The sequence below is a fragment of the Lemur catta genome, chromosome 23, assembly GCF_020740605.2.
Source record: "Lemur catta isolate mLemCat1 chromosome 23, mLemCat1.pri, whole genome shotgun sequence".
Taxonomy (NCBI): domain Eukaryota; kingdom Metazoa; phylum Chordata; class Mammalia; order Primates; family Lemuridae; genus Lemur; species Lemur catta.
The window spans coordinates 1,829,734-1,856,653 of NC_059150.1; the positions used below are offsets into that span (position 1 = coordinate 1,829,734).

The 26,920-nt window shown below is 35.9% G+C and overlaps 1 long non-coding RNA gene across 1 annotated transcript; it reads right to left on the minus strand.

Annotated features, from left to right (window-relative positions):
- Nucleotides 1-2,688: 2,688 nt before the first annotated feature.
- On the minus strand, nt 2,689-11,824 carry LOC123626840. Its single transcript, XR_006731037.1, has 3 exons — nt 11,766-11,824; nt 6,999-7,118; nt 2,689-3,350 (listed from the first exon to the last, which is right to left on the minus strand). It is a non-coding gene; the product is annotated as an uncharacterized LOC123626840 (long non-coding RNA).
- Nucleotides 11,825-26,920: the final 15,096 nt, after the last annotated feature.

Genomic DNA, 26,920 nt, shown 5'->3' on the forward strand with positions numbered 1-26,920 from the left:
ATACACATTCACAGGAGGTACATTAAACACGTATGTATGCTGTGTCGACATTAACCTACCATCTGTCAGTCACACGGGATGGGAGACAGGACCGAAAATAATAAAACTTGTAGTTCTGGAGGCAGCCTGCTTACATGGCCCGAAATACATGGAGCTGACTCATCTTTACTTTCATAAAAATTGTTTTGAATTAAGGATAGAAGAAAAACCTTAACTATGAACATATTAATTCTTTTAAAATCATGCCTATTGTGAGCCTAAGTTGAAGTCTGAGAGGAAGGGGAAAAAGGAGACCTGTCTTTCCGTTGCTCATTCCAAGAGAGGATTTTAGTTGTTGGGAACCTAACGTAATGGACATCCTAAAGGCTCCTTGAGAATAATTTGAGGACATTCCTAGGTATGTCTGTGTCCCTACTCCTCTTTTGAATAGAATATGAATTGTCCTGAAGATCTGACCCACTGCATAAAGTATTATGTATTAGAAATATTGATTTGTGTTTGTGAATTCCCTCCCCCCGTCTCTAATAATAACCAAATGGCCCTAGAAGTAATCGGTCTCCCAGTTCTGTTGTGGGTCCATAATTTGCCTGAAGTTGCTGCTGTCTCAGGGAGATTTCTCTTTTCTTTTTTTATATTGCCTCAATATAATTTTATTCATTTTTTCATTTACTTAAAATATTTAATTTTATTTTTGTCTTAGGGAAAATTTTAAATCACAGTAACAACTAATACTCATAAATAGAGATTTTTAGAGGTAATACACTCAAGTATTCTCCCAGGAGTGGACTTTAAGGTTAAAGCCTCTATCTAGGCCTAGAATGATTAGCTTGTTGAAAAACCATCATAGCACTAGTAAAAGGAGGAAAAAAAATATGTATTCCTTTAGGAGGTAATTTTTTTCTATTACCCATTCAAAGAAATAAAAACAAATATTTCCAAAAATAAAATATTTGGAAATGCACACTCTAAAATTTAGTATATTGCAATAAAGTACCTTCTGCTGAAGGTAATATGTGAGTATCTTATAGTTCTTCTCCTAAAGCAGTGATTTTTAAATTTTTAGCACTGTGGTCACTGAGGGCTTTATTATAGTAACAAGCTCTCTCAGCAGATGAATACTCCTACACCCATTTGGCATATAATTGACCACTGCCTAAAGCCAATCTATGAACTTCCTAGTGGAAATTTCCCTCCAAAGTTACATTCCCCATCCTAAAACATTTTATATTTGGCAGCTGAGGCAACTACACACAGATGTCATATATACTTCCAATGATTTGTAAGAAACTTTTATGGAGTTTCAAATGAGGGGACAGTTGTATTCTACTGGAAGGATCTGAGAGTTCCATGGTGGAGAATTCATTTAAATTAGAACCCAGGAATGGAATATAGTGGATTTCAGAAGGAATATGCCGCTCGAGCATATTCCAGCAGAGGGAATAATGGGATCAAAAGATCAGAGGAAGGAAATCTCTGGGATGTTTGCTGATCAGCTCAATTCCTCAAACAGGTGGGCCACGAAATGATGTCATTTGAAAAAATGTTGGGAAATTGGTTGGTAATAGATGTGCTCACACATCACAACACATTTTTAAACAATTTTACTGTTGAAAGGAATCCATGGCAAATACTCAAAGAAATTTAGGACCTTATTAGAGCTTCATTGAGATGATCATTATGATAAAATTCATAGGATGGAACGAGAAGAGCAACTAGAGGTGGGCAGAGAGAGACAAAAGTCCAAAGTAGGATGGTGACGTTGAGAAAGGAGAGGAGGTGACATTTTGTGAAAGAAAAACCACAATTTGTGATTATTTAAGTGTATAGGAATATAAACACGAGCAGACCCTTAGTTAACAATGTGTCAATAGCTGGTTTACATAGTAACAGAGCCTAAAGGGTATTTCCTAGTGTTAGGAGGTGCTTGCAGAGATCTGAAACTATGTTCTGTTCTGGGATGTTCACAGCGTTAACACATCAAAGCCTGTCCAGAAGACCTGGGGTAAAGAAACCTACTTAACTTCATTTAAGAAAGAAATTCCCAAAATTACTAGATAGTAGAAACTGGTGTGTTTTGTGTGAAGTATCTACTATATTCCTTTGCACGCATTTCCTGATGTTTATGGCAGTAACAGACATTAACTCGCAGTTCTGCCCTTTTTTGTGACATAACCATGTTTGCTTGTCATTTCTGTCCCACAAGTCTCATTGCTTGTCGTGTGGATACTGGGGAAAAGGGGCAATTTTGAGCCATACCGTACTTTTGAATCATCAAATATTTTGAACTAGAAAATTTTCTGATCTAGCAAAATTCAGTTAAAACCTTATTTTAAAATATCTTGGAAACTTATAATAGAATTAAAACCATAAGAGCAAAGACTATGAAACTGGCAAATAAAAAGCAATGGCAAGAACAAGATATGACATATAAATTACTAGTGAACTTTTATAATTACTTGATTCATAAAAATAATTCAAATAAATTTAGTGTTTTACAAATGAGCAAGTAAAATCATTATGATTTCAAAAGACTATTAAGATGCTCTTTCTTGATAAGGAATGTAGACATAATACTTATAATCTGTTTATGCAATTAACTACCATGGGCATTTTTATTTTTAGATGAAAAATATTGAGCACATTAAAAATGTCTTGACATTACTCTTTTATTTAAAAAAAGTACGAGAATTCTCTCATTTGTTATAAAAAATTTAAATCTCTGCCATCATGTTTGTCAATCTAATTTTATTTTCTATTCTTAGGTCTATAGTTGCTACTAAAAATAGTACATTTATCAATAAAACACATGATTTAGGATCCAATTGTAGCAAAATTTTGAAAAAGTCAGCAAAACAAGTAAGTAATATTTTCACTTTGATTTTTAGAAAAACGTAAGGAATCCTATTTTTCCAAACAGAAAAGCAAATAACTATCTTACTGTGACCCTGAAACAGAGAAGAGTTTGTTTTCATTTTTAGTATTATCTGTCCATGTTTGACAGTTGCGTTTTTTTTTTTCCAAATGAGAATCGTGCATCAAAGTTTAAGTCCCAAGAGATGCTATCAGTCCGAACAGCCCAGTGAACAAATATTTATGAACCTCCTTCCAAGTGAAATGTTCTGCAGAAAGGTGGAAGTGGTAAGAAACCGTTGAAACGGTGGTTAAGAAGGTAGGTCTCTGTGGGTTCTGACGGGAGACAGTCGTTAGGGGAATGCAGCCGCACCACACAGGAAACAGCAAAACTCTTGAATGCATCTTGTCCAGCTGTGAGCACGAGAATTTACATAGATAACATGTTAAAGCCGAGAGTTTATACCCAGCCAGTGACCGAGAAAGGGAGAGGCGAAGGGCTGCAGGCGGAGAGTGGAAGAAAAATGTTTTAGTTACAAGACCTATAAGGTGTGCACTTTGCAAATCACATAGCTACATATCTTCCCAGAAACGATGTTTAAAATAGAGACCTGCCCTGCATCATATTGAAAACTAGATGAATCTCAATGGAGATTTAAAAAAACAGGATTTACCAAACAAAAAAACTCAAAGAAGTATTTTATAATTTAATATAACTAGCATTAATATTAAATGCCTTAAAATTGACATATTTTCTAATTATAGATATTTAGAAGAGTAATCAATACAAATATTTATAATAATTATTAAAAGTAATAACAACAAAGGTGCCACTTTTTCTTGCTTACAAGGAACCAATTTAATTTTGTCCATTAACTTAACTGTCCTGAAGATTCTATAAGCTCAGAACTACCATCCACATATTATAGACGAGCAAATGGCAACTCAGAGAACTTGAGGCTTTGACCAAGGTCACGGGACCAAGTTTTAAATCCAGGTGTGCTGAACTCTGAAGCTTGTGCTCATCAAACATTGCTGTGCTACTTCTACCACAATATTGTGAACCATAATCAAAATAATTACATTCTGCTGTCGTCTCTGGTGTTTTTAGTTATTTTTTTCTTCTTCCAGCACTTCATATTTATCCTGCGTATATACCCATGTATTTTATTCTTAAAGAAAATTTTGGAAATGTTCTCTTGGAAAGGTCTTTCTGTGGCCTCTGGTTTTGTTCATCACTCTGTTTTTAACTATTGTTCTTATTATTATTTCACAACATTGTGACATACTACTAGAATCATTTCATTGTAAACTCTCTGAAACTAAACATGGTTCAATAATAATATTGCGGCTGTAACTCCAATTTTCACCTTCACGGAAATAATTGTATTTTTTCTATGAAATATATATGGGAAAAAAGAAAAAGCATGAAGTAAAAAACGACCAAATAGTTGAAATAAACTAGTTAACAGCTTGACGAAGTGGTCTTTCATAACACTCAATTCATACAGTGAATTTATTATAAGATTTTGAATATGTGGGTAATTCCTTGAAGTAACCCAGGTACTATTATTAGGGAGAAACATTTCAAAGGCAGACACTGTAATCTATCAATCCCTAGCTTGAGATCAGGTGCACATGCAAACAGCTGATGTGTGTGCATATTCCGTCCTTCTTGTCTATATCTCGGGTCCCCTTTTTCTAGGTGGTTTAGTTTCGCAAGAAGTCAGCCCAGTTCATTTTTCACCTTGCATCCAAAATCTAAGCAAAAACTTTGCACACTCTCTATCCCCTTTGTTCTCCTTCTTTTCCCTGGTCTAAGTACCGCAGCAAGGTGGCGTTTGCCCTGGACGCCTGCGTTATCCGTCATTCCATCTGTCCCTCACACAGAGCCTCCTTCATCCACATCTGATTTCCCTTCCTACTCCCCTCACTCCCCCAGTTACTTTTTGAACTCACGGAAAGTCAGTCTCTCTCTCTTTTTTTAAAGTACCCAGAAACCTCTCTCAGTTCCTATGTATTTATGTATCATACTCCAATTGAACTTTAGTCAGCCCACGAGCTAATTTAAAATATTATTTTACTGCTTTTCTGTTTTGGTTCAATACTAGTTTTTTATATTTCTGTGTGTTTTACAAACATGCACAGTTCACGTGTGATGGCTCGGAGGCTTGTCTGGACTGTCCCGACAGCCAAGGCAGGCTGATGAATGATGTAGAAATCACCCCCGGAGAGAAAAACCGTCCTGTAGGGGAATGGCCATGCTTATTATACACATTTAAGATTTGTCTAAAGCTCTCTACTAGGCCCATGTTCACATTGTCACCATTCCTTTAATACAGCTCTGTTGGATTTTGAAAGGTAGTAGATTCCTAGGACTAAAACGTTTGAAATGGTAGAGACCATCTGTAGGAATCTAGTCTGACCCTTAATTTCCCAGGGGAGGAGAGCAAGACTCAGCTCTGTGAGTGCACTGCACGTTGGATCAAGGATCCAGATTTTTCTGATTTCTAATGTTGTATACTTAATTTAGCATAATTACTATCAGTTTTTATCAGTAAGGCGTTGGGCCCAGGGGCCCAGGCCAGATTAACAATAAAAGGTCAAAATAGCCTGAATGTGTTTTACCATGTCCAAATATTCCTATTTTAGAGGAAAACATGATGGTAGCAGTGGGTTTGATCAGGTTGGAGATGCAGTATTTGGACATGCTCATGACCACCGATTCACACACTTTCAAATTTTGGAAGTACAAGTCACTAGTGGCATTTGGAAATAATCATACTCTCTTGGTCCAGTTGAATCTATAAGGCAATTTCTTCTAGAGTAAACCATACAAAATCACTAAAATCGAATAAACTTGAGTCACATGGAGGACTAAGCACACACAATCCTGAGTGATTAAATATAAATTCTATGATTAATGACGCTGAAGACCTGGTGTTGACTTCTGTGACAGCATCTCAGAAATCTTTTCATCGGAAACATTTCTCAAGCTGCACTTTAAATGCAGTTCTTTGTCTGGTCTAGAACAGGCTGGCAAAAGGCCTACGGTTATATATATATCAAGTTCTTAAAGCATCTTTCATCTTCCCCTTGTAGGTTAAATTCCTTCCAACCAATCTCTTAACTTGGTTCAAATAGGTTTTATAGTTCACCGTCTTTGAATCCTCACCGTGGTCGGCTTTCTCACCCTCACCCTGCAGTTTCTTCTGTGCCTTTCATTAAGTCCGGGATGAAACTCAAAACTCACAAGCGGGATGATGGGGCTACGTTTGTAAAGGAAGTTCATTTCGGCAAATTTTAATGTTCTTTACCTACATTCCCACATTGTAGATAGATGTTTTGTCTGTCACTATGTATTTTGTTTATTTCTCTCTTTGATATACTCTGAACAAATAACTACCCTCCTCCTGCCAATATCAATTGGTTATTTGTTAAATTAAAATGTTGCGCACACACACACACACACAACACGAAAAACTTGTGATCCCTGATCATGTTCAATACTCATTTTACTCAATCGTAAAAATAATAATTTTTATACTACACATGTTAAGGCATATATTTTTGGCCCCTATGTGTGTCCTGGAAAGATATTCTGAATTTGCTATTGTCCGCTGGTTTCACACACACCATGGTTGAGCCCAGGGACATTGGAATAGCAGAGCTGAAACATGATGGAAATGAGTCACTCTTGCAGGCAGAATAGCATAGGGCAAAGAGACTTTCACTGAGATTTTTTTAAAAATAAGATTTTAGGATTTAAAAAAGAAATGGAATATGTTAAAAAATAGAAGATCAAATTGGGGAATGACTAAAAAAGAATAAAAAGGAAGTGAAAATTTAAAGAAATGCAAGTCTGTTAGGCAAAATGTAAGAGTATTGGGAAAAAATAAGTTAAGCAGACTGACATTTTTGGCAGCATAAAATAACATATCTGTATGTATCTATATACCCGTATCTATAATAAAAAGAGAGAAAAGAAAAAAGAAATGAGAAAGATTTATCACTGCTGTTGCTATTTCTTTTACTTTTAGTCATATTAAATATGACCAAAAACTAAATTAATCATAATGAATCAAAATCAAATTAATGCATAATGAAGTCTACACTTTCTTTCACTCTTACTTTTACAAAATACTTACATTGCACTATTGCTCAGTCAACTTATTGCATAATGGTGATGATTAGTCCCAGCCACGTTAGCATTTTAGACATCTTTAAAAGTGTAAAACATTGCAGAACTTTGGATTCCAATGTAATAACTATTAAAAGTAAACAAAAGTCACCTTCAAAAAAATATCCAGAATACTTATCAAAAGAGACACATTGAATTATGTTTAAATCCTTTGTTTTTTTTTTTTTTTTTGCCCTAGAAACACCTTATTCTCTGTGAATACAAAAGCATCTTTAAGTGTCCAATTTAACACTTGTGATGCGTAAATTACCTAAATTAAGTTTTACATTCCACTTGTTTGGCCAACTGGCTCTTTTCTTACAACCTGAATGACAATGAAAATGATTAGAAAATATATTCTAAGACAATCACTTTTTTCTAAAACCTAGGCTGATCTAAACTCATCCACTCATCTAAAATTATGATTTATAACTAGGTTTAAATTTCTAATATTTATTATGACCTAATTTTAGAAAATAGTTTTCACGTGGACCACCCTACCTATAAGCAGCTCAACAAGATTTGATCTGCTCACATTCAAGAGAAACTTTTTTTAGTATATGCCTTCTTTTTTTAAATTTTTATTTCAAAATATTAAGAGGGTACAAGTGTTTTTGTTACATGGATACCTTGTATAATGCTTAAGTCATTTGGTGTGCCCATCACCAGAACAATGTTTATTGCAACCAATAGGTAAATTTTTATCCCTCACTGCCCCCTCACACTCCTCCCTTCTTGGTTTCTCATGTTCTTTATATCACTTTGTGCCCAGATGTTCCCAATGTTTAGCTCCCACTTATCAGTGAGAACATACAGCGTTTGATTTTTCCACTCTGGAAATACTTGACTTAGGATAATGGTCTCCAGTTTCATCCAACTTGCTGCAATAATATTATTTCATCCTTTTCTCCACTGAGTAGGACACCATGGTATACATACACAAATTTCCTTCATCCACTCGTGAATTAATGGGCACTTAGGTTGATTCCACATCTCTGCAACGGTGATTTGTGCTGTGATAAACATTTGAGTGAAGGTATCTTTTTTTTATATAAATTCACTTCTTCTCTTTTGGGTAGACACCCAGCATTGGGCTTATTCAATCAAATGATAGTTTGACTTAGTTCTTTGAGGAATCTCCATACTGTTTTCCATAGAGGTTGTCCCAATTTGCAGTCCCACCAACAGTATGTAAGCTTTCCTTTCTTTCTGCATCTATTCTAGCATCTATTGCTTTTTGATTTTGTTAATAGCCATCATGATAAGGGTAAGGTGGTTATTCATCCGAGTTTTAATTTGCATTACCCCAATATAAGGGATGTTGAGCATTTTTTCATATGTTTATTGGCCATTTATCTTCTTTTGAAAAACTTCTGTTCATGTCTTTTGCCTACTTTTTGATGGAGTTGTTTGTCTGTTTTTTGGCTTTTTCTACATCTATGTAGATGATTGTATGATCCTTGTTTTGGGTTATGTTATGCAGTGGATCAGGTTTATTGATTTGTGTGTGTCAAACCATCCTCACCTCCCCAGGATGAAACCCACTTGGTCATGGTGGATTATCTTTTCAATGTGCTGTTGAATTTAGTTTGCAATTGTTTTGTTGAGGATTTTTACATCTATGTTCACATGGGATATTGGCCTGTAGTTTTCTTTTTTTCGTTGTTGTTGTGTCCTTTCCTGGCTTTGGTATCAAGGTGATACAGGCTTCACCTTGATAGAATGAGTTAGAGAGGCTTCCCTCCTTGTCAGTGCTGTGGAATAATTTCTGTGGAATAAGTATCTTCTATTTTTGTAGGTCCAGTAGAATTTGGCTGTGAGTCCCTGTGGTCCAGGACTTTTTTTTCTTGGTTGATTTCTTATCACTGTTTTAAACTCACTGCTCTTTACTGATCTGGTCAGGATTTCTATTTCCTCCCGATTCAGGCTTTAGAGGTTGTGTGTTTCCAGGAATTTATCCATTTCCTCTATGTTTTCGAGTTTGTGTGCATGGAGGGTTTTGCAGCATTGACAGATGATATTGTATTTCTGTGCTATCAGTTGTAATGTGTCCTTTGTCACTTGGCACCGAGTGTGCAGGGGCGTGGGTCTCCACCACGTGGCTGGAGGGCTTGTGTGCTCAGCATGCGGGGCCATAGGAGCTGGGCTACAGGATGCTGGGGCTCTGTCCTCACACAAGTGCCACTGAGGCTGCTACCATGGGACCTCTCAAGCTCTGAGTTCCCTGGTGGCAGGGGCGGGGTGGCTTCCAGCCACGGGCATGTGAGAGCATCTGTGCTCCCTGCTCCCTCTCCAGCCCAGCAAGGGTGACGCTGGGGCAGCTGTAGCGAGGCCAATCCCTGTGTAGACTGGGTGCTCCGGACCTCAGAGCTCAGGGTGGTGCCCGCTGTGGCCACCTGGGAACTGAGGCCAGGGGGCCCCTGCTGAGCCTGCTCTCCCAGGCAACGTTTCTCCACAGGCTCCAAGCAGTTCCCTGAATGGTATAGAGGCCCACAGTGGTGGGGGGTCCCCTCACAGCTCGAGCCACAGTGTCTACACATGGGGAGTGTCAGGCACTGGGGTTCTGTCGGTTGTCCCTTCTCCAGGTGTAGGTGTACTCCCCAGGCACCTTCCAGTCTCGGAGAGTGGAACTCCCTGTTCTGGTCTCCTTCACTCCGAGTGTCCGCTGTCGGTTCTCTGATGGTTTCTGATGCTCTCTCCAAGCGAATCCATCCGTGGGTGGGCGTCTACTTTCAGTTTTCCGCCCTCTTCTAGAGTGCAGGGTGTGGGGGCTGCCATCTTGGCCAGTGTAGCCCAGAAAATCCTCCCTCCCTCCGTGCTTACTTTACAAATGCTTAATAGCAAAGTTGGGTTTAAAAAACAAAAAACACTACATAAAATTCTCATTAGTTGAGTTGGTTGATTTTAAGTTATGTAGTAGAACAAATTTAATAGAAAGAGTGCAACCTTTACCCACCCAGAAGAGCCCAGTTGGTATCCAAACTCAGCCACTTCTTATCTCTCAGAATTTAGAGAAGTTTATAAACATCACTGAAGATCTGGTCTTTTCAAGTTTTAAGAGTGAGTCAATAATACAATTTTTCTTAAATTTTGGCTATTTATATAAGACCATCTATGCAAGTCATCTGACAATCCTAAAAGATTAATAACTGCTACTATAAGTAAAAAGATACACATTTGTTTGAGTTTACTGCCTTACTACAATTTATTGAAAACTGTTTTATTTTTAAAGTGTTATGTTCTTAAAGTCCTAAATATACCTTCCTTTACATTTAGTTAGTGTTTACATGCTATTCCATGATAAAGTTACAACGAATGGAACCAACTGTTCATATGATTTTAGCATATTAATTCCACGAAATTTTTAACATTTGTAAAAAATGTATTTTAATAAAAATATTATTTTAAAGAAGATCCTCCCTATTCAAAGGTTAGACTGCATTTGTTCATAATGTTTCCATTTATTACAAACAGTCCTTTAGTTTTCATTGAGATATAATTGAATCTTCATCTGCTGGCAGAGATAGGAAATATGAATGTTTTTGAGAGGAAATACACCATGTGGTCTGAGATTGTAGCAACTGATTTTGAGTCTATTACATCCCAGAATACACAAATGAATATACTCTAAGTAGATTTCTATCAAGAAGTCAACAGATACGGTTCTAACTGACTCGAGGTCCAACATAAAACATAACTGAACCTCTTTCAGCACTTGTGTGAAGACTGTGGTTATGCCGTTGTCACTGTTTTTGATGATGATGCTGTTACTTCACATATTTCAGGTTGTTAAACTACAGGGGTAAGAAGAACTATATGACCAGTATTCTTTAAAGAGATGGCCATACGAAGCTCAAGTTTTATTTATGGTGAAAGCATTTCAAACTTAAAATGTTGGTAACTGAGGTTGAGAGCACTGAACTAGAAGGAATTCTGTACTTAGAAATACTTACGATAAGAAACAGTGCCACTGCATGTACATAATTAGAAAATAAAACTGATGGATCATTTGCATAGTTGAAGTGAACACTAATGGGAAGTGCCGTGAATCTGCTGAGATCACTGGAACACGCCGCTACAGAGAGAAGCACTGAAACAGTGTATCTGGACCAAATTATGACAGCATTTCTGGTTTAACTAGTCTGATGGATGATTTTTTTTGGGGGGGGGAGTAAAGAGAGAGAGAGAGAGAGAGAGAAAGGGAAAGAGAGAGGAACAGAGAGAGAAAAGAACTTGAAAAAGATACTTTATTTGTTGCCAAAATGTTTAAAGATGAATTACGCAGAGATTGGAACCTAATTTTAAGACTACCAAATGACAGCATGTGGAGCATTTCCTGAATGCTCAATTCAATTCTTGATAATAACGTTATAAAAGTTTACATCATTCCTGGGATGAGATTAGTACTCACTGGAGAAACATGTGAATGATAGACTACGCTCTAGTTCATCATTGGGCCAACTGCTGATGCACCAACTGTCACTCCAGCCAGTTCACGCGGAGTCTGAGGAGTAGTGTGCCTTGAGTTGTCACAACAGGATCAGCAAGAACCGGCAACCACAGAAAATCGAGTCTTTTACGATGGCGTGCATTATGAAAATCATCTGCTCTTTTAAGGTAATAGACGTTGAAACAAACTGGGTAACACTCACATATTTAGTCATTTGTTTTTATTAATGACATTTGAATCAATGTGCAATGTGAAAAGTAGTATAAAAAAAGAGATAGAACTCACCACGCCTAAATTGCTCAGTTCAGTGTCTGCGACCAGCTGTCTTTTTCAGTCCGTTTTCTTACAGAGCTCCCACAGAAAGCCTGCTCACGTCTAAAAGGCTCTTGAAGGTGACTTTAAATTTCCACTGTGGTGAAACTACTTTTGGCAATCAAAGACTTCCTACAGATAAAAACCTAAAGGCACTCTTGAAGATACAAAAATGTTTCATGGCACGAACTATAACCATTGTCGAGCGTTTGTGTATTTTTGGAGAGATGAGATAATGTGAAAAAGTTAGGTTGGCCTTTGCATACGTATGCCTAAGTTAATATTTGCCACCATTATCTTTATTCGTGCATAAAGATTTATTATATAGTATTTATTAATGTTCATAGTATGAAGTATTTCAAATTATTTTGAGGATCCAATAAAACACATACAAATAAACAAAATAAATTACAAACTCTACTTTCACTATTACTCTACGTTCAGATTTCATACTGTGGTTTTTCTGTGATATGTACCTCAATAAATATATGTGCACGTGTACATATACTATGTCAATGAAAAAGATGTCCAAATATGTAGATTTTTTAGCTAGTTTCCTACAAAGACATTATAAATATTCTGAAGTTACATTGTGCAAAATATTTATGCAAATAATCAATCTGTTTTGTAGGAGGATAAACATTAGGAACAGAAATCCTCCTGTTAAAAAAGTACAGTAGCACCTTCTGACTGTCAAGCTCTGCCTGGAATGCATTCTCCATCCTTGTCGAGAGCTCAGTACCTGTTGACTCCTAGTCATTTAAATTTAATGAAAGAGTTTTTACTTTTCTCATCGTCTAAAAAGAGAATCATGTCAGGAAATTTTAGTCTTGTCTGATTTGTAATAAAACCTAAAAGTTAGAACCTAATACTTTCATAACTTTTAGACCTTTTTTATCAATATTTCTTTCAAAGCCAGAAGACTAGGATAGACAACGTGACTGTGTTGTTAATATTAGGAAGGAAAACACCCCGGAGAACTTAATCAATTTATAGTTAATCACGTATGGGAGTATATGTGTTTATATATGTGTGTGTGTATGTGTGTGTATATCTACATATCTATATATGTCTCCATCCAGTGGTTAATCAGAGACGTCAAGACCAGCTTAGCTATATATCGGCTGACTGTTTATCTCTGGTGTCACTCAATTCCAGAAAGTGTTTCATATCATGGGAGATCATTGACACAGTACTGGCTATAGAAAGCTTCTTCTGCATTTCTCAAGCCACGGTGTCCTTTCTGTGTCAGGGGGACAGGGAGCACCTCCTTGTGTTCCTCATGTCACACTGAATTAATTTCCTGTGAGTTTGTCTGTTTCACACCACTAAATTATCTGACTGTCTATAGTATACTACGCTGGGTCCTAGAGCCACTAACTCACTATATTCCCTACCACTTAGAACAGTCCCCGGCACATAGTAGGAGTCAAAAGATATTTACTGAAAAAAGTACAAATGAGTAAGTGATGAAACAAGAAATTAGACAGAAATGAGAACAAACATTCTCTCTGAATGCTGAGTTATCCAATTACACATCCCGGTTTCTAGATTTAGGAAGCGACTGCTCCTCACCTGCTGGTAATAGTGACTGTGGACGTCGAGAGAGCTTGGGAAGAGCTGCACACGCGTCTCCCAGCCCACGTCTGCACGGCCCAGGGAGGGAGGCTGTGTTTGCATGCAAGTCTTGGCTTCTCACGTGGCAGAATTTTCTTTTCTAAGATGGGGCAGAGACCCAAACTACAAGGACCATGGCAAGCGTTGGTTCTTTCTGAATTTCTATACTAGTTAAGAATCTTGGTTTAACACGATAAAGAATTATTTCTTGCTCCTGAGTCCAGGGCAGGCCACTGGGGTAAAAGGCTGTCTGTGGACTGCTACCCGGGGGCCCAGGCTTCCTTCCTATGTGTCTCTCCTAAAGCCCTGAAGTTTTCAGTGGGATCCTCTGCACTTGGCTGGCTGAGGAACAGAGAGAGAGAACAGGGGACCTGGCACGAGAGCGTTCAGAGGTCAGATCTGGAAATGGGGAACATCCTTCTATGGACACCTGACTGGCCAGCTGACCCTGAGACGTGAGTCCTGCAGTGTGACCACAGAACGGAGGACAAACGTCCCTGCTGGAGAGCACTCACCCTCACAGCCGCAATCGGCAACACCCGGCAGTAGAGCTGAACATTTAGGTTAACTTCCAAGCCTCCACGGTGGTAAGGAGTTTATTTTGTTAATACTTATTTGTCACCACCAAGCTTAGAAAGCAAATGGACAGGAAAGAGTAACTAGAAAAAAATGTACAAATTGTCTATTGGCAAAAGATAGCTGATTTTTCTCTTTCCCAATGAAATAAACATCGGTCCTAAGACTTTAGGGATGGGATGGAAATTAGACTTACACAGACTGTTGGAGGGAAGTTCTCCACAGGTTTATTGTGATGGAAAATGATTTAGAGTAATTTATCATATGTAAGTATTTATCATTAGTCTCATATATGAGTATTTGTGTGTGAATATGTATATTTCCTCCCAGCAGTTGCATAGTTCTTGTTTTTCTTAAGGAATAAAGGTGTAACAGGGATTTTCCAGATTAGAAATCAGCAGTTGGAGGGAGAGCTTCAACTCCCACTCACAAACAGTTCTTCCTTCCTTTCCATTCTAGTGCAAACCCTCCCCCAACATCTAACATTTCTCTTTGAATTCTTTTTTCATTTTTTTTTCACCATGGAAGTAAAACTGTGTTCCCTGGAGGCATTCTCACAGGGTAGGGGAGCAGCCAGCATTTCTCACTGTGGGCCCTTGAAATCTCAAAGGCAAGCAGAGTCAATGAGTGAGGTTTTGTTGCTTAGGGTTCAGTGATCTCATCTTTGCTTTGGGCGGGCCATGGTGATAGCAGGAGTTTAAAAACTATGGGTTGTACTGAAAGTTTCCTAGGCATCTGGACAGCCAGGAGAGAATTAGGTATAACGTCATCTGAAAGGAAATCTACTCAACATTTGTGCAATATATGACATCTCCCTTTATAAAGGTTACCTTATAAAGAGCATGGTTTTAGTCTAAAATAGTATAAGTTCATTTCTAGAAATTCTATTAATATCTTATACTTTATTTTTAAAATTTGCTGTTTTCCCAATATATTTCTAGATCTTTCATTTACTGAAATTCAGCCTGTAAAAATCAGATGTTTTAATATAAAAAACAATTCAAATAAACCTTTTAGTTAGTTTGAAATGTATTTGCTATCTTTGTCTTCTTTGTTATACCAAATTTCAAGGTTTAAATCAAGTATAATTCAATATGGAAGAAAAGAACCATATGATAAAAAGTATTCATTTGTACAAGTGTTTTCCTACAGTTGAAGTTAAGAAAGGCTGTTAGCACTAGTTACCCCAGTAAAAACCCAGACATCTCTGTTAGATCAACGTTATTGCATTGTTTGTTATCCTACTGATCTGAAATTATCTTACTACAAAATTACTGTAATGTATACACATTAAGCATAAGTGCTTAATAACCTTTTATAAATATATTCAATGGAATGAAAATAGCCCCATTACATAATCTAATAAAAAATAAATTTATAGTTCATTTAATATAGAACAATTACATGTTACTTATTAAATTCCCTATAGAAACTGCTTTGTCATCTTGTGTTTTTTATAGTTTGAATGGCTCATTTACTTACATACTATTAAGAATAAAAACTATTAAAAGACCTATTATGAATTTATCACATTCATTCATTCATCAAATATTTATTGATAGGCTAATGTTTCAAGTATTCTACAGTTATAACTTAGAAAATGACATATTGATAATTATAATGTAGTATATTTCTGCTTTACAATATTCAGAGAATTTTCATACGTGAGTCTCAGAGCAACCAAGTGTATTTTCTAAGACAAAACAAACAAAAAATCTAGGACCAAAATCTATGATACTTTCCTCTAGTACATTACACTGAATCTCTATTGAAAACCCCAAAATTTCTAGAACATTTCATAAAAATAATCTTCCAGGGAAATAATGCTATTTAGGCCATTCTTTCTTTTACTTATCTAGAGAATAAGAAGTTTTATACACTTGAGAAAGAACAGGATAAATAATACCACACTTAGGAGCTGGGTTACAGTTAATTGCGAAGTCTATTTTCTTTCATTACTGGAGTATCTGAAGACAAAGTCTATTTTATACTGTATTCTACATGGTATCACAAAAGTTGTATCAGGTAAAAAAAGTGGGAAAAACGGTTCCAGGGTGCATTTACTGCCTCAGTATCCCCAGCATGCCGTAGTGGAAAGAACACTAAGCTTGAAATCAGTCAACCTGGATTTGAGTCCTACACTTACTGCCATGCTACAGTAGGGCAAGTCACTTGACCAGAGTTCCAACCTCTATAGTAAAGTCATAAAAGATGATGGTGATGATCATGATAGGTTAATATTTATTGAGAATGTCCTTTCTGAAGTCATTTATCTTGATGTTTAAAATAGATACCATTTAACAAAACCTATTCCATAGTGATTCTGTATCTATCATATACATAAGTAAATGTATTTGGACCTACATACATCTAGTGTTCACTAGATACAAAGATAGAGTAAAAACAATTATTGGTTTCTAAAGTTTATATGGTGAGGAAAGAGACCAAGAATAGCCAACACAATATTGCAGAAAAAGAGCAAAGTTGGAGGACTGACACTCTCAACTTCAAGACTTACTGTAAAGCTATTATAATCAAAGCAGTGTAATATTGGTAAAAGAATAGACAAACAGATGATTGGAACAGAAGAGAGAGCCCTGAAACAGACTGACATATAGTCAACTGGTCTTCAACAAAGAAGCAAAAGCAACACAAAAATTAAAAATTTCTGTTCTGCAGAAGATACTGTCAAAAGAATGCGAAGATAAGTAACAGACTGGGAGAAAATATTTGCAAAAGACAAGTCCAAAACAATACTTTGTTTTTTCATGATAAACAACTGTAATCCATACTATACAAAGAAATCTCAAAACTCAACATTAAGAAAATGAACAGCTGGATTTTTAAAAAACGGACAAAAGACCTAAACAGACACTTCACCAAAGAAGATATGCACATGACAAATAAGCATACAAAAAGATGCTAAACATCAAACGTCATCAGGAACTTGCAAATTCACACAACAATGAGATTCCATAAATCTCTATTAGAATTAGAATAGTGAGAATCCAAAACACTGATAACACCAAAGGTTGGTGAGGATGTGAAGCAACAGGAACTGCCATTAATGGCTGGTGTGAGTGCAAAAGGGCACAGGCATTTTGGAAGACAGTTTGGCAATTTCTTTCAAAACTAAACATACCCTTATCATGTGATTCAGCAATCTTGCTCCGTGGAATTTCCCCAAATGAACTGAACATGTGTGTCCACATAAAAACCCACATATGGATGTCTGGAGTAGTTTTATTCATAATTGCCAAAACTTGGAAGCAACCAAAATGTCCTTCATAGATGAATGGATAAACTCTTGTAAATAATGGAATGTTATTCAACACTAAGGATAAAAGATATCAGACTTGCAAAGCATGAGAAAACTTGAGATTTAATGTAACTGGAAATTCATTGGAGGGTTTTAAGAGGAGGAGTGGAATGATCTGAATTGTATAAAAAATTCACACTGGTGATCCTGTGTAAAATGAGGACAATGGTAGAGTACTAGAAAACAATTAGTAGGCAACTGCATTGGTTGAAGGGAGAACTAATCAAGACGGGCCAGAATAGTGATGATGAAAATAGAAATAATTGAATATATTTAAAATATCTGTTGGCAATAAAGTGAACAGGACTTGTTTCAGGTTATAGGGGTTAGGAAACGGGAAATGTCAAAGACAACTAGGTATTTGTGAAGTAGGCAGCTGGATATGAGTTGAGTTCAGGCACAAGGTTGTCAACAAACAGATCTGTGGTTCACAGCATTCTACTGCCATCCCAGAATGTTTGGAAACTTTATGTGGGATGTCTTGGATGTCATGGCGACTGGGGGGTTGCTTACTGACAGTTGCCAGTGGCTGAGGATGCTAAATGACCTGCCATGATATATGACAGTTTGGAAAAACAAATTATTGTCCCATGTCCTGCACAACTTTTCAAGGTTCCCTTTAACTGAACACCCTATAAAGATAAATTTGGTAGCAATTAATTACATGATAATCCTCAATTTTTTATAAGAAGTCATATAAGAAGCCCAATAACTTATGAAAAGATTGTTAGGGAGAAGGAAATAAATATTGTCTGGGAATCATGAAATAAATTTGCTCACTCTGTTTATGTGTCTACTCAATGTATCATGTATTTCCAACATATATTTAGTGGTAACAGGTTTCAGGGCTGTAGTGCAGCTATTAAAAATCAGTGGGACTTAATTTTACCTATGTAACAAAACAAAATTCCTTGCAATAGACTCAATTGAATATTATTTAAAATAGTACAGTTCTATTAAGGAATGTTATTACTGACATGATGAGAAATCTACTGTAGTGAAAAAAACATGTGAAAATGGTACATTTGTTTTGGGGTCACCTATTATTTTTCAGCTTTGCTCTCCTTCTGTCCCCAGAGGTCTAACATACAACGTCTCTATAGTCTCTTATACTACTGCATATTTTTCTATTCTATACTCTAATCCCTGTTGCCTACTGAAGTAGAGTCCTGGGTCTTCTTAAGTCCTGGAGACTAAATGTATGCTTCCATTTGTGGTAGAATTTTAACATAGGAAATATGTTTGAGATTTTGAAATGCTTTATCACTACCTTATATCATGTGATCACATGGGAATTATTTTGATACTACACTTAGGAAGAAGCCAAAGTTCCTTTATAGAACATCAAACTGTCTTATTGTTTCCACTGCAGTAGTCTGAAATTTATCTTGGCCCCTTTTCTTGTCCCCATTCGGGTTCTTTTCTTCGTTTTCTTATCATATACAAATGAACTGTATTTATTATAATATTCTAAACTTGTTTTTATTCTCATGCCCATTTCTCTACACTTTTATTTTCCTTTGCTTCTTGCTTGTAATGACTCCTGATTTTATCACCTCCCTAAATTCAAATAGATTCATTGTAAATAGGTACAAGCATGACCACCTATGTTATGTCTTCTACTAAATACATTTCTAGGCATTTACATGTTAAATCGTATTATTGTATTAAAAATTAACTTTCTTTTTTTTCCTTTATCTTTGGATTAGGTGGCTATATTGACTTTTATTTTCTAGTCATGTTTGTAGGTCATTTATAGTATGCATAAATTTTAATAGAAGGTAGTAAAGAAGATTGCTATAAAATATTTCATATGATAGCAGGTTCAATAGGAATGAGGTCCACTGATATAAATGTTATTTTAGCAAAATTACTAGATGAGGTTATCCAGGAAATGACATAACCAGGAAAAACAAAGGGGCCTGGCTGGACCACTGCTCTCAGGCCCTATAGCCCAGAGATCTGGGGGAGAAGAAGAGGACTGGCAGAAGTGCTGGGGAGGGGTGGCCAGTGAAGAAAGAAAAAAAAAAAAAAACCCAGAAGATACTGGTGTCAAGAAGCCAAGAGGAAGGAATGTCTCAAAAAGGAGATGGGATTTGCTTTGCTAAAGGCTCCTGAGAGGTTGAGGATGGAGAAAGCACAGCGTCCTTAGCATTTGGCAAGATGGTGGCTGTTGATGGCCGATGGGCAGTTTCAGTGGGGAAACGGGGAAGCCAGACTGGAGTAAGTTGAGCAGTTAATAGGTAGAAGCCACGAAAAGTTGTTGTTGCTTTTTTTTCTTATAATGAAAATAAAAATTATATCTAGAGAGGATTTTAAGAAAAGGGGAAGAATCTTTCACAATCACTATTAGAACAGATTGACAAGAAAAAAATAATGAAATTTTAGCAACAGCATCTTCTGTTTGTTTTGATTACACATTCAGCTTATAAAAGAGTATATTGGTGATATGCAGTATAATAACTGAAATTTTTAAGGTAATAAAATTTTAAATTCTAATAAGATAGGCATAAATATTAAAATAGTTTATGAGAAGCTTGAAACTGAAATAAGAAAAAAAAATCCTTGGCACATAGAAGGCACTCAGACTATATTTTTAAATGAATAAATAGATTATTTGCAAAAGATTAATGTATTACTGTTCTTTGGAAAGAAGTGTAAATACAAACCCTAGCTTATGTTTAGTGTTTCCAGACTTTCCGTTTTCTCTATTTAACTTTACTATTTAAAAGGAAGAACATTAAGTCCTCCCCCCCTTTCTTCTTTCAAAGAACAAGTAGGTACTTGGTGGATATTTGATTAGCAAGCTATGCAAACATCATAGCTTTAATATTAAAACATTACATAGAAAATTATCTGTCTATTTAAAACTGAAAATGAGAAAAATATCCAATGACATTTCTTCTGTTTTGAAGCACTTCACTAACATTTTATGTAAAGCATTTTAAGTTCTTGTCATAACAACATAAAATATACAATTTCAGTGAATTTTGTGCCCAAAGTAATTTGCTCTGTAGGCAGAACAACTCAAAATACAATGATAGAATTGTTTTTCCTGGCAAAGCAATTTCTGTGGATCATCACAATGTAGCCTCGAGACAATGACTTTTTAAGACACATATGGTTTAAGTTATTTTAACATAGAAAGTGTATATAAGTTTGGAAAATAGAGGCTGAACTGAAAATTGATTAGAGGTAGGGCTCCTCTGAATTCTTTGGTCATATTTTGGACACAATAATTCAAAAGCTAAGATACTAGTGAACTATATCATTAAATAGAAAAAAATATGGGAACAGAAGGTCTTCCACAGAATGGTAATTCACAAGTCACCTTTCTGTAATATAGTTTATAAACAAGGAGGTTTCTGTTAGGGCACACTGAAACACCTGTGTCTGATCATAAATTACGTCACCAACCACGGCCTCGTAATATTCACCACTGGCTTGGAGTCGATGGGCAGGGGGAGAGGGCTATGGGAAATGAGAATTAAACTGGATTCAAGATTCTTATGAAATTGTGGATATTACCTCCTCATGAGATGATCTTTAATAGATATTATACTAACGGTCTTTCAATCAAAATCATAGAACCAGACTATTTGTCACACACTCCCTGGAATTTTCCAGATGGAAATGACCAATTTATTTCTAAGAGAAATTTGACTTAGACTATTTCTGTGCAGTTTTTGTGCAGTGTTTTTGTGTGTTTGGCCTATTAACTTGTTAAAGGTATAATTATTTTTATGGAGAAGATTATAGTCTCAAATATAGAGAAAAATATTCATTCCCTCAATGGCTAATTTGAAAACTGTAATGAAAAAGATTTAAATAGTTTAAGATACAATAATAGTAATTCTTATTCTGTGTAGATCCTGTAATAATAATTCAATTTTCTTCTTTGCTAAATGTGCCACACTTAAAAGCATTTCTTAAAACGTGTGCTATCTTTTCTAACATTAGCATTTCAAATGTCTCTTCTCCAATCCCTGAAATCACAGACATCTCATCCATCATTGGATATTACTTCAACTAAAAGAAGTTATCTCTCTCTCTCTCTCTTTCCCCCTCTATTATGGATACTACTCTATTATGGAGTGGGTTTAAGATATTTAAGTATTTCACTAAGGGTACTATGCTGTAGCATATAATGTACTACATCTTGAAAAGTTCATAGTTTCAAGATATCATGTAATTTAAAATAACATAGTTCCATTCTTTAGAATTTTTATGATTATAAAGATATGTAAGTTTATTAGAGAGAATTTAAATTTTAAATTTTTATTTTTATTTCATAATATTATGGGGGCACAAATGTTTTGGTTACATGGATTGCTTTTGTACTGCATGAGTCAAAGCTATAAGTATGCCCATCACCCAGATAGTGTACACTGTAACCATTACATGTGACTTCACCCATCCGCTCCTCCCGCCTCCCATCTGCACGATTTCTGCTGAGTTTTACTTCCATCTGTGTACACGGGTGCTGACTGGTTAGTTCTAATTTAATAGTAAGTACATATGCTGTTTGTTTTTCCATTCTTTAGATATTTCACCCAGGAGAATGGTCTCCAGTTCTATCCAGATTCTTGCAAAAGGTATTAATTCATTTTTTATGGCTTATTAGTACTCCACGGTATGTATGCACACTTTATTAATCCACTCATGAGTTAATGGACACTTGGGTTGTTTCTACATCTTTGCAATCGTGAATTGTGCTGCAATAAACATTTTAGTGCAGGTGTCTTTTTGATAAAATGACTTTTTTCCTTTGAGTAAACACCCAGTAGTGGGATGGGTGGATCAAATGGTAGGTCTACTTTTAGTTCTTTGAGGAACTTTTGTTGTTCCTGTGATTGCCCGTGCGGACTTCCTAAATTCTTTGCCCAGGCTGATATCAAGAAGAGGTTTTCCAACTTTTTTTTCTAGAATTCTTATGGTTTCATGTCTTACATTTAAGTCTGTGATCCATCTTGAGTTAATTGTTGTGAGTGGAGAGAAATACGGATCCTGTTTCAGTCTTCTGCACAGGCTGACCTGTGTAACTCCAGTGCCTGAACATTCTGGGCAGGTGGGCTCCCAGAGGGAGAGATGGGCACAACCAGAGTGCCATGCTACAAAGCTATAGTAATCAAAACAGTATGGTAATGGCACAGAAATGGAGGCACAGAACAATGAAACAGAACACAGAACCCAGATATAAAACCATCCACATATTTCCATCTGATCTTTGACAAAGTAGACAGCAGTATACACTGGAAAAAAGAATCCCTATTCAGAAAATGGTGGAAAATGGGTTCCCAGAAAGGAGAAGGAAGAACTCATATGCATCTGGCTTCAATAAATACATGAAGGACTTAGCAGCAGGGAACGACAAGAGTAACAACTGACTTCTGTGGAGAAGATGGTGGAGCCGAGACACCAGCTACCAGATCATCTAAGAAAGAAGAAGTTTTAGGTGAAAAAGAAAAAACAAACAAACAGACAAACATCGATCGGGTATAATTCCAAGGGAAGTGTGCCAGAACCTACCAGAGACTCCACAGGAAGAAGCTGCATCAGAACAAGAAGGAACAAGGTATTGGCAGAGACCAACCCCTGAGAGTCTGGGAGGCCAGTGAGAAGAGTAGGTGGAGTGGTTTCTTTCTCCCTCTCTCACATCTCTGATGGTCAGTGGGTTTCGAGCTGCTGGAGAGACCTTCTGCCCACACAAGCCCAGAGGCTGCTGCCATTAGTAAGCTGGGTGCTTCTTGTGGACAGGGAGCCAGGCTCCCAGCCCGCCTGGGGTGCTTCCCACCCCACAGACCTGACCTGGGACTGAAGGCGCCATATTGCTTCTCTACCCACCATGCACATTTGTCCTCCCCAAGGGGCTTGAACTCCTCAGGTTTTGTCTCCCTCGTTCTCACTTTAGTAATTTTTAAGATTCCATTTTTTTGCAGTTTATTTATAATGAGTGATAGCTTATCTACAAATACTCTAGAGAATATAGTCCACTCTATTTAGCATGATAAATTATTTATAAATCTATTCTAGAGCATATAATGATTTTTCTGTAAATAATCAATTGTTCTGGGATAGAAAGCATATTACCTTTTGTTTCTTATGCTCTTGTTTGCAGTTTATGTTTAGATTTTCAAGTTTAGTCCTCAGGGGTTATTTTTTTGGTTTTATTTCCATAAATGGGATATGATTTTTTTAAATCAGCATCTCCTCCAATCCACTCCTTTCAATGTTTCTGCCTTCTTATATAGGCCTTATTAAACTGAAATTTAATCATCATTCTGTTTGTTGTTTTTCCTAGTAACCTCTACTCTTTTTATAAAATATTTATTACATGCACTTTGTGAATCCAGATCTATATAACACTTGGACAGACTTAGAAATCATCTATCCAATCTCCTCATTTAATCAATGAGAAAACCAAGCTTCTGACAGGTGAAATAATTTCTTCACAATCATAAAACTGGTTAAACAAAGGGTATTTCTCAAAATTAATGTTCAGAAAAAGTGTATGCTCCATCACTTGAAAAAAATTCCTGAAAATTCATTAAATGAAACAAAAACATTTAAAAAAATGGAAGCTATTTCATTATAGATGCATAAACTATTTAGAGAGAAAAATTATTATTTCTAACATATCTATGTGACCTTGAAATTTTCATCTTAATTAATAATGTCAACATTCTTTTAGTTCTAAAATTTTAGAGGAGCAATTTGGCTAGTTGTGTTCTTAAAAATGTATTTGGCTACTTTTGCAGCCAAATCATTACATAACCATCCCTACTCCAACTCTGATCAGGTAGATGGTCTTTGTACACTTGTACTGCATTTGGGAAATATGTTTATAAGGAGTTGCCATGTTATATGACATTGATGATGAGTCTAGATGAAATTCAGAATAGCACTTTAATGGATTTGCTACTGGTTATAAAAAAGTAGCCTTGAATTAAATCAGATATATTTTAGGTCTTACTGTGAATCAAGAGAAAAATTCTTATATGGGTACTCACCATTTAATTTAGTCTAAAGAAGAATAAATTTCCAGGTGCTGCCTGTATTATAAATTCCCATTGCTACCTCTTTATTTCCATGTAATGTATAAATCATTTTCTTCTATGGTTGAAATAGATGCTTTAGTATATAAATATTTCAAGTCTTGCTAGAGTATTTCAGAAGTACCCTCAAATGTAGAATTTCATAGACCACTAAAAAGCTGTGATTTAATTTTTAGTAATGGTACAACATAAATTTAATTCATTTGGTTGCTGGGTGGCTCAGAGCCTGTTTATATAGTTGTAGTATATGGTGAATAGCAATGCGAATTTTACTAGGCAAATGATCTGTGGGTTATAGAGCAGGCTATTATGGAAGCAACATAAATCTGATAGCTGCATGGACTAAGGGCAGAATCAGCAATAAAATATATGTATCAAGCCCTGAGTCACCTTTGGAAATAAAATGTTAGAGTTTTTCAGCTGTATTCATGACTGGAAAATTTTAATATATTACGTCCAATAGACAACGAATAAATGCAGTAATAGCAACCCGTGTTACGGGCATGTTTTCAACTGTCAACAGTTTGAAAGACAGAGAAACCTTTGGCTGCTGGTCTACTGCTGATGTATGCTTTTTTTTTTTTTTTTTTCCAAATCATGAAGATTACAGTCAGTTTATTTGATCTGTCATCTAGGTGAGACCACACCTCTTAATTGCCCCATTCCCAGTTTCACTCACAGAAAACATTGCTTTGCACCACCTAACTCATCCACATGATACCATATCCATTTGATGGCTTGATTTATTATATTTCCCACAACTCTTAATTATTTCTGGTATATAGATCTGAAACATAAATATAATTTTTATTGTGGATATGTTTTGTAGATACTGGAAAGCACATTCAGTCACTAAAAACACACAAGCAAAAACTGTGTTATTTAATGGTAGTTAAAAATCCTACCAATATAAATAAATATACTGACTACATCTTGCCACTCGTATCTTTTTATTAAGGGTTAAAAAAAGACTTTAAAACTTTCCTCCTATTTTCTTCAATTGCATTTGCACATTTATTAAAAGCAGAAACCAGTCTTTTTCTTTTAAATTTTTAACAGCAACTTTGAAAGCAGATAAAAGTGAATGCTAGGTTGTTTATCGAGGGCATGATTTCAATCTTAGCTTGGTTTATCTATAGTGGTTACCCAATTTAATCTTTCTAGTTTGTGATATGGTTTAACTGAATGTGAGGTTAAGTTATACCATTCTATCTTCACATCAGTGAATACCTGGTGAGAATTAACCTTGAACATAAAAATCTTAAAATTTTAACCCTTTCTATGTAATTTTGGTCCAAAATTGTGATAGGTTTTCTAACATATCAAATGTGAAATGTAATAAGTAATTTAGGCTTCTCTAGTTTAATTTCTAATCATATATATTTAAAAGTATATGAAGGATTAAACACTCATAATTAGTAATATTAACTATCAGAAAATGGCAGCGTTATCTCTTATGTTTCTGCTTCCTTAATCTGTGGATACACGCTTCAGGTAGACCCCCTCCAATGCAGGCAGCTTACACTACCCTTGGAAAGGCCGTCATTCATGCTCGCAGGCCGACGTTTCCCTGGATCCTCAACATGAGAACTCATTCCAGCTGATATCTTGATTTCAGATTTGTGATGCCTGAGCAAAGAGCCCAGCCACATCCTGCCAGATTTCTGACCTACAGAATGATTGAGCTCATAAATGGGCATTGTTTTCAGTTGCTAAATTTGTGGTAATTTGTTACACAGCAAAAGAAACCTAATACTGAAAAATATCATTTTCTCTGCTTTATTCTGAAAGTCAGTTTTGTGTTTGCATGTTTAAACTTTACTTCCCTCTCCAAGAGCCTCTTCCTTCTCCTTCTCCTACAATTGACGTGTTGATGCATTAGGAAACAAACCAGTGAAACCAGTAAAATTGTTTTGTCATCCTATCCTAATCAGCCTATTATTTTGCCTCAGAATGTTACTATCAACCTTCCTGCAAAAATAAGCTACATCTACTATTTATACTTTCTCCTTAATTCTGAAGAATTCAAAGCCAATGTCCTGAGGAGCATTAAGTGATATTTTAACTGAAAAATCTTATTCTCTTTGTTCATCCTTTCTATCTTTCTATTTCTGTTCATTGTATCCTACATGATTCTCTCTCCACTTTTGTCAACAGGGATTTTTGTAAGCAACAAAAAAATCTTCCAAAAATGAGGACTAAAAAACACATTTTTCTATTGAAAAACCTGAGAGACTTCATTGCTAGCAGATTAAAACTATAATAAATGTTAAACATTATAGTGCAGATAGAAGGAATATCATATCAATCGGATATATGGATTTCCACAAAGGAATCAAGAGCTCTTGAAATTATAAAAATATATAAGTATAAAAGAAGTTTGTTTTCCTTATTTTTAATAACATTAAGTCATTACTAACTTTTTAAAGCAAAACTAGTAACAATGTATTGAAGAGTTTTAATATGTATAATAGTAAAATGTATGACAAAAGAGTACAAAAAGTAGAAGAAAAAGAATGGCCAGAGACTATTAGAAGGTTCATATATATATATATGGAATA